Raw genomic sequence first — 8782 nt, 5'->3', positions numbered from 1 at the left:
GTATCTCTTTCCCTTAATACTAATTCCTCATGCCAAAAATTACACATTTGTAAATATGTTTAACAAAATATGTATGTAAAAAGCTAACCTGATTGTTCCCTACTGAGGGTAGGGGGATGGGAAGAACATGTTGAGGGAAATTCTGTAACTTGGAAGTATGCTTGTATAAATGGATGAAAATAAAAAAAATTAAAAAAAGAAAATTTCTTTGGATCTGCTCTGTTCTTGTTGGGATCTGTAGCTTGAGTTTCAGTGCAGAAGCTTCTTTTATATTTGGTAGGGAAAAGCTCAGGGAGCATGTTAGTTTCATGCCACCATCTTGGCTTGGCCCCAGAAGTCCTCTAAGAGACTTTGAAGCTTTTTTGCTTGGCGCATTAGTTTTCATATCAAATAACATAGGGTAGATAGTTGAGTGAGCTTGGGCAAATCACTCAGTCTTGCTTGACTAGTTTCTCATTTGAGCTGAAAAAGGAAATAGCAAACCACTCCAGTACATATGCCAAGAAAATTCCAAATGGGGTCACAAGGTGTCAGACACAACTGAAATGATTAAGCAATAATAACATTAGACAGTACTACTAAAGGAGAGAATGCAGAACAAGGAAGCTTCAATGTGGAGGGAAAGTTTTAGACAATAGAACATTTCTATGAAATGAGGGGAGGTGATTCCAGGACCTATGAGTGGAGACTCTGGAGACCCCAAGAATATGATGGCACTCAAGAGTAAAGAATATTTAAAAGGAGAATGAAAAAGACTTATGCTACAGTGTCCAAAAGGCTAAACTTGAATATTTCTCAATTTCATCACTGCAGTTCCACAAATCATAGTCTTTGTGTTTCCACCTGAGAAAACTTCATTTGTTGTTGAGAGTTGCTCCAGCAGGTATTCTGTGGTGAGCATCCTCTGAAAGGGAAGACAACCCATTGATTAACATCTTTATGTTCAGGTGCTAGGCTAGAGATGTTCAGGGTCCAGGTAATAGCTCTTACTGCTTAACTTAATACAGGGACCAACTGATGCTCCATAATGTACTATACTGTGTGTAACCCCCAATTATGCACCCTGGGAAGTGGAATTCATTGCAAAATTGAATGGGCTTTTGGCTTAATGGATGTTAATGGATATTGTGGAGAGTGAGCACCAGAGATGATTCAACAAACAAACAAGAGTGTGATAGACTGTCATTCTGATACAAACATAAGAAGGAAGAAAAACTCATATATTGGTTATGTCTCCAAATTTTCACTTCTAAAACTGCGAAAATACATCTTTTTATCAATAATATGAAACTAAGACAGTAAGTCACTTCTAGTATTAAGGGACACTATCAAAGAAAATAGAATTATAGAAGCATTGGGTTGCATTGAGTAGGAAGGAAAGGGAAATAAACCTAAGCAAAGAAATTCGTTTAAGATGACATGAGATCCAAGATTATTCTGGAAATCTGCTAAGAGGAATATTTAAGCAAGATCCAGAATACAAAATTGACATATGACTTAGAAACAACAAAGGATGGATACTATATATTGTAAACTTGTTCAAGGTAATCATAATCCTCAAGAGAAGTTGACAATGAAAAAGAAATAGGTAGCCAAGGAAGAAACAGGTGGGGAAGGGCCATTCATTCTTACCAGATGCTTTTATATAGTTAAAAGATGTAGGAATTTAGAGGAAGATTAGAAGCCATGAACTAATTCACCACCTCCATCAGTCAGTAAGAATATATTGAACAAGACATAATATAGAAGAAGACAGCCTTGAAGCTGAATATAAATTGAATCTAAATGGATTAGATGATTCATGGGATAAGATGCAGCAACCTGTTAAAAGTCAACATGAAATGATGAGCTTTCAGCAACATAATTCAGAGTGACAACTGAAATATCAAGAGAGAAATCATGTACCCTGGTCAGCTGTATTACATCAGATGACTGTTGTATAGGATGAAATTGTGTAAAGAACTAATATTGGACCCTCAAATGGAAAAGTGAGATCAAATAATAATTCTGACACATAGATGTTTTCTTTCCAGAATACTGATAATTCAGTATTAAGCCTATCTGAATGGTTCTTGATAGGGAGGTATCTGTTTTGAAAGACTATATTTAATAGCTGATATACCCTTATGAACTAGGATTATATTTACCCTGAATGATTCTGTATATAATTGGTGCTTATTGGTTGTTGCCTCAGCCTCAGCATTATTCAAGCAGAGTCTAAATATATCTTGTATGCAAGGATGAGGAACTTCCAGCCCACTGACTGAATAAGACCCTCAAAATCATCTTTTCTAGTGCTACCATGGCAATCACAGGTAGCATTTAAAAGAGGTGAATTAATTAAATATTTGACCAAATGTAGCAGGGAAGTGATGTTATGCATATCCAAATGACTCTTGGCAGAAAAAAAAGTTTCCCTACCTTGTTGCATGGGAAAAAGTTAAGGAAATAGCTTTTTAGTTACAAAATAATTTATTGGAGACTAAGAGGTAAAATGTGTTCATTTTTCGAGGCATTTCTTCTCCTAGGGATCTGTTAGCTAAGCAGCAATGCTCTTCAGAAATGATATTTGTAAAACCAAAACAATAAAAGAGAAATAATTACTCACAATAAGGAAATGCTTTGTTATTACAAAGCACTCTATATCATGATCTCATCTGAACTTCACAAACATCCAATGATGTAGGTGATGTAAATGTTATTACCAAAATTTGATAAATATTATGAAAATGAGTTTCAGAGACATTAAGTTCCTAGCTTTTAGGAGGGAATCAAATAAAAGCTTCCTAATCCTAATCTTGATAGCTTCCCTTCATTTCATATTGACTCTTCAGAAATTTTTTGTAGGATATTCAAAAATAGAGTAAGTCTAGCCTTTTGATGCTGATCAAAGTGACCTTTGACAGCTACTTAACTTTCAACTTGAGCACAATAGAAAGGCACACCTGGTTTTTGAGAGAGAGAGAGAGAGAGAGAGAGAGAGGAAAAAAATCAGGAAATATGATGCTTTTTCAAAATGCAAACATTTATCAATCTAACAAATGACTTTATTATTATATTTCCTACTACACATTTCCTAAATAATTTCAAGAATAATATATTTAAGGGTGGGGGTGGCTAGGTGGCACAGTGGATAGAGCACTGGCCCTGGAGTCAGGAGAACCTGAGTTCAAATCTAGCCTCAGACACTTAATAATTACCTAGATGTGTGGCTTTGGCAAGACACTTATCCCCATTGCCTTGAAAAAATCTAAAAACAAAAAGTAAAAACAAATAATATATTTAAAGGATTTAAACAGTTTTCAGTCTAAGGGGGTTTATACTGTTATTTTCTAATATGCTATTTAAACAAGTACTCTAATAATCATCTACTTGAGGTGCCCTAGGGAGGTTTTGAGTCTTGTTGGTATGGATGCTTCTAATCCCTACTTTACCTCATATTAAAGTTTTCTCTGAAATTAAATTCTTCAAATTGAATTGTCCTCACCAAACTTGCTTCTTCTCTCTCTATCCAAAATTAACCTGATTATAAAAGTCTACTCTTATTTCTTCCTTTTTTTAGGGTACTCAGTCCAATCAGGAGAAACTTTGAATAAAAACTGAAGATAAACATGTCTCCAGGAGAACTTTGCTAACTAGAATACATCTAAGCAAGTTTCATCCATTTTGTTTAGAAATAATGAAGTGACTTTTCAACTTGTGATGTCCATTGGAAGTTGACACTTAAATTAGTTATAGTGAGTACTGATTGCCTTTGGATTAGTCCTGCAATGGGGAGGAGGGAGAAGGGAAATGACATTTTTATTAAAATATGTATGCTAAGCAAATTATTTATATGACCTACAAAGCGACCTTGGGAAGGGAGAAAGAGATTAAGTAACTTGCCCATGATCACAAACTAGTTAATTTCTGAGGCTTGTTTGAAACTCAGATATTTATGACTTCAGACTCAGTGTCCTATCAACTGAGCCAACTACTTGCCTCTGAAATCTAGGACTAAGTTTTGCATGAATTATTTTGAAGGTATTATCTACTAAGGTAGAGCACTTTATTCCAATTGGTTACAAGTCTAGTGATTGCTATATCTTTTAAGCCATCCAAATCCTAGTGTAGCTATCACAAAGAGAAATTTGCAAGGTGAAGGTGAATCCTAACAAACATATCAATTCACTGCTGATGGAACTGTGAACTGGTCCAACAATTCTGGAAAATAAATCACTAAACTATACATTTCCTTTGACCCAATAATACTGCTACAAGACATATAATCTAAAGAGGTAAAATCAGGAGAAGACCCATATGTATTAAACAATTTTTGGCAGAACTTTTTCTGAGGCAGAGAACTAGGAAGATAATGGATGTCTTTCAAGAGGAGAGTACAAGACCTTAATCTATCATGGCTTACATTCAGAGAAAATTGGGAAGATTCATATAAACTATTTTAAATTAAAATCACCAGAAAAAGGAGAAATTTGCTATAAAATCACACTAATATGGATGAAAACAACTTTTAAACAATCTAGAGCTCTGATATAGGAATCAATAATGACTTCAGAAGACTACAATGTCTTAATAGAGAGATGAGACCCTAAAGGTCAATCATTTAATATTCATTCATTAAGGGTTGATTCTGCATCAGTAAGGAGCTAGATGGAAAGGAAAAGGCTCACAATCTAATGGGGGAAGTAATTACATACAAGAACGGTATATACCAAACAAAAAGAACATAAACCAGCAGAGGAAATTTATTGAAATTAGAATGGATTAGAAAGGACTTCATATGAAAAGTGGGAATTTTAGCTTGAAATTGAAGTAAACCAGATGGTGAAGATAAAACTAAAAAGATATCAGGCTTTGAGAGACCTAGTGAAAATTCCTGGAGCCAGTCCTGGATGAAATATGACTTTTCTGACATTAGCAATGGGTTTATTTCACTTGATTTTACTTATTTGTTATAAGAAAGGGATTTACTTTGGTGGGTGGCAGAGTAATGGAAATTGACAGACATATTAAAAAAGGAGAAGAAATGAGCATAGGAAATGATATAGGAAATGTAGGAAAAATAGAGGAAAATCATTAATAACAAGGACTTCAGAAGAGATGCAACAGGAAAATATTGTTATGATCATGTTAGATTTCATATACTTTAAAACATATAGCTAAAATTTGAAGTTTCATATAAATTCTATTTTTTGATTCTTATTATTCTTCAGTATTCATGTTTGTTGATAATTACTAAATTCTTAATAAAAAGATAATTTAATAAAGGATAAAGGCATTGAAAATCTGAGAAAATCTTAAGTTCAGAGCATCATCAATATCTCCATTTTTCATGTAGCTTTTCCTAAAATGATTAATATTTTGTCAACATCATATAAGCTAGTACAAGTGTAATTCATCCTCACTTGTATTAATCATCAAAATTGGGGAGGGGCATCTCTGTATTTTCTTGCAGCAATCCCTAATGAATTACTCTTCCTAGTGTATATGATCCTTAGAAGATTGCCTCTTTCCTTCATTCAATTGTTTTCGCTTGTGATACAGTGGTATCTAGGAGATGTACACTTCCCTTGACTACATATCTCTCTATATCAGAATCAATGTGGATTAGTACCTTGAGAGAAAAATGATCTCCAGTTTGAAGCAATGGAAAACCAAAGTAAATGAAATTATTAGATACAACTTAGATGCCTTCAGGGGTTAAATTCCCAAGATCCAGATGAACAGCTTCTCAGGATTCTAAAAATACCAAAAGTTGAATTGCTGAGTCACTAATGTATGATTTCTCAAAACATTATGAAAAATCAAAGGCTCTAAGAGATGAACAAATTAAAAAACATACGAATTACACATTTTTGTAAATGGGAAGAAAGAGCATTCCTAGTTAAAAAGAGAATTCCTAGTTAAAGCTTAAAGCATTTTGTCCAACCCACAGTCTGTTGACTGCATGTGATCCTCAAAGTCGATTCATGAGACATTATTATACTCATTGGTAATGTGGGTTACAATGTATTCATAAATAAATGTTAAGATTTATGTGCGGCCCTTGACAAATTTTTGCTGGGTGATGCAGCTCAGAAGAGTTAAAAGGTTTGATATCCATGTCCTAGAGCATATTTTTAAAAGAGATGGTGTGAAAGCAATTAGAAAGTGATGTAATGAATACCACACCACAACCTATTCTAATTCTAACAAGAACAAATCTTACAAACTTATCAAATTTACTTTTTTATGGGATTATTGAACTGATAGATCAAGAGAATATCATGAACATAATATACTTGAATTTCAGAAAGAGATATTTCTAAATCTCTCATAATATCCTTATTTAAAAATGGAAGTATATGGTTTGGATAATAATGCAGTTAAGTGGATTTGGAAATCACTCAATGCCCACACTCAAAGAATTATAATTGATTGCTTGACATAGATCTGGAGGGAAAGCTCTACAGGAGTGACCCAGCTCTTGCCATTTATCTGTTTGACATTTTTACCCTTGGTTTTGGATGAAAGCACAGTTGGCATCTTAATAAATTTGTGGATGACATAAACCCATAAGGTATAATTTATTAATTGAATGACTGGATATGAATTAAAATAAAAGAAAAGATGTTAACAGATGAGAACAATGAGGCAACTACTTTAAGTTGAAATTTAAGGCTAAATATCAAGATCAACATCTCAGGTAAATATACATATGGAGAAATCAAAACATAATGCCATTTATTCCAATTCATAATCATTCAGCAGTCTCTTCTATATAACTTTCAAAAATTAGCCAACGTTTTTACCCCCACACATATACTTTATATAACATTAAGTTATATATAACTTAATGTTATATAGATCAGACTACTTGGATGAGGTTTAGATGACTCTAATCAAACATCAGAGTCTGTAGCAAGTCTGATGAAAGCCTTCTTTTCTCTATCAGACATACTTGACATGTTAATTATTGGGCTTGATATCAATAATGATTACTAAAATATTTTATCCTGAATCTTCTTTGAATGCCAGGAAAAAACTGCTGCTATCAAAAATGATGTAAGCGATCAAAGTGATCAAAATTAGTGCTCTTAAAGGCTTTTATTTAATTGGGGATACCTTTGAAGCTGAAGTAAGTTAGGTTACTAGGGTCAGGAGAAGGTGTTTGATTATTCTCTTTTTAGCTAACTATGTAAATAAACCTTTCAACAATATCTTCTTGGTCTTCAAGATCTTTTGAATTGTTTTATGTTTTGGGTGGAACATCTTCCTTCTTTATCATCACCATAGGGAAAGAATCACAAACCTTTTTCTTCTTTTTCTTTATTTGTTTTGCAAGGCAATGGGGTTAAGTGACTGCCCAAGTTCACACAGCTAAGTAATTATTAAATGTCTGAGGCTGGATTTGAAATAAGGTCCTCCTGACTTCAGGACTAGTGCTCTATCTACTGTACCACCTAGTTGCCCCGATATAAATGTTTTTAAAGATGTTTAATGTTAAGAATCCAATACTTTTCAAGACAGATCATTTTATTTCTGTATTGTTTTAGATTCTGGAAAGTGTTTTTCCTTATATTGCACCAAAATATGCCTTTTCAAGATTTGCAGACAAGTCTCCAAGTTTTGTCTTATAGTATCCAATGGAAGAAGTTGATTCTCTGCTACACCTAAAAGCCTTTCAAATATTTTGAAAGCCATCATGTGTCTCTCTCCCCAAATCTTTTCTTCTCCAGGTTCCAAATTATCCTTATAAAACATGGTATGTAGTGCTTTCATTATTTTTGCTACCCATACCTGAATATTCTTCAGTTTGTATATATTCTTTCTTTAAATTTAATTCCCAGATTGTATTACTCAAAATATAGACAGATTAGGGAATATCATAGAGAAACTAACACCTGCCTGGTTCTGGAGTCTTGACACATGGTATGATTTCAATACAAGTTTGATATTTCTTTTCTTTTTTTTTCTTTTTTTTTTTTGTAAGGCAAATGGGGTTAAGTGGCTTGCCCAAGCCCACACAGCTAGGTAATTATTAAGTGTCTGAGACCAGATTTGAACCCAGGTACTCCTGACTCCAAAGCCAGTGCTTTATCCATTATGCCACCTAGCTGCCCCAATATTTATTTTCAATGGATTGATTGATCAATTCAACTCAACACTAGTTAGTTCAAAGATGAAATCATACAAGTAAAAAAATTGAACTTTCAGGGACAATCATCCCAATATCCTAAAAAGAGGGAACTAGATTTCTGGTCAAGAGGGCAGAGAGAAGACAAGGCACTGTGATAAGTGCTTCTCTTTCACCTCAAAAACAACATGAGAGAAACCTGTTAACAAAAATTTGATCAACAAAATCCAGAAAGAGAATCTAGGAGAAGAACACTTACCAAGAAGGTCTGTCTCAGGGGACTGTGGGTGAACCAGGAGATGAAAGCAGAGTATCAGCGTGGGGACAGCAGCTGGTGAAAGTCAGGAGGCCAGCCTCAGTCCCTCAGTCATAGAGACTGCAGTGAGTTGTAAGTGAAAGATTCAACTATAGGTTTTGGCTGTGGGGCAGAGTGGGGAGAGCTACAAAACAACCAGCTGGGGGAGGGACCTGAGGTCCATGCTTTCATCAGAGCCCTTTGCCCAGAACAAATAATAAACAACCCCCCACCCCCTCAGGGCAACAGAGTTCACTCAACAGAAAGAGATTAACACTCACCCAGGGCCCAGCCCAATGTTCAAGGTCAACTCAGACCCTGCTGCTGAGGACCTCAAACACTCAAGAGAAAGCAGCCAGCACCCCCTAGAG

General features: G+C 34.6%; 1 long non-coding RNA gene across 1 annotated transcript in view; it reads right to left on the bottom strand.

The window, feature by feature from the left end:
* Positions 1-8551, bottom strand: part of LOC141495246 (uncharacterized) — a 35996-nt gene extending 27445 nt beyond the window's left edge. Inside the window, exon 1 of the long non-coding RNA XR_012470709.1 lies at positions 8376-8551. This is a non-coding gene — a long non-coding RNA (uncharacterized LOC141495246). The remainder of the gene's footprint in view (positions 1-8375) is intronic.
* Positions 8552-8782: the final 231 nt, after the last annotated feature.

The sequence above is a fragment of the Macrotis lagotis genome, chromosome 8 (assembly GCF_037893015.1).
Source record: "Macrotis lagotis isolate mMagLag1 chromosome 8, bilby.v1.9.chrom.fasta, whole genome shotgun sequence".
In the NCBI taxonomy this organism is placed as follows: Eukaryota; Metazoa; Chordata; class Mammalia; order Peramelemorphia; family Peramelidae; genus Macrotis; species Macrotis lagotis.
This window is presented reverse-complemented; position numbering and strand designations above follow the sequence as displayed.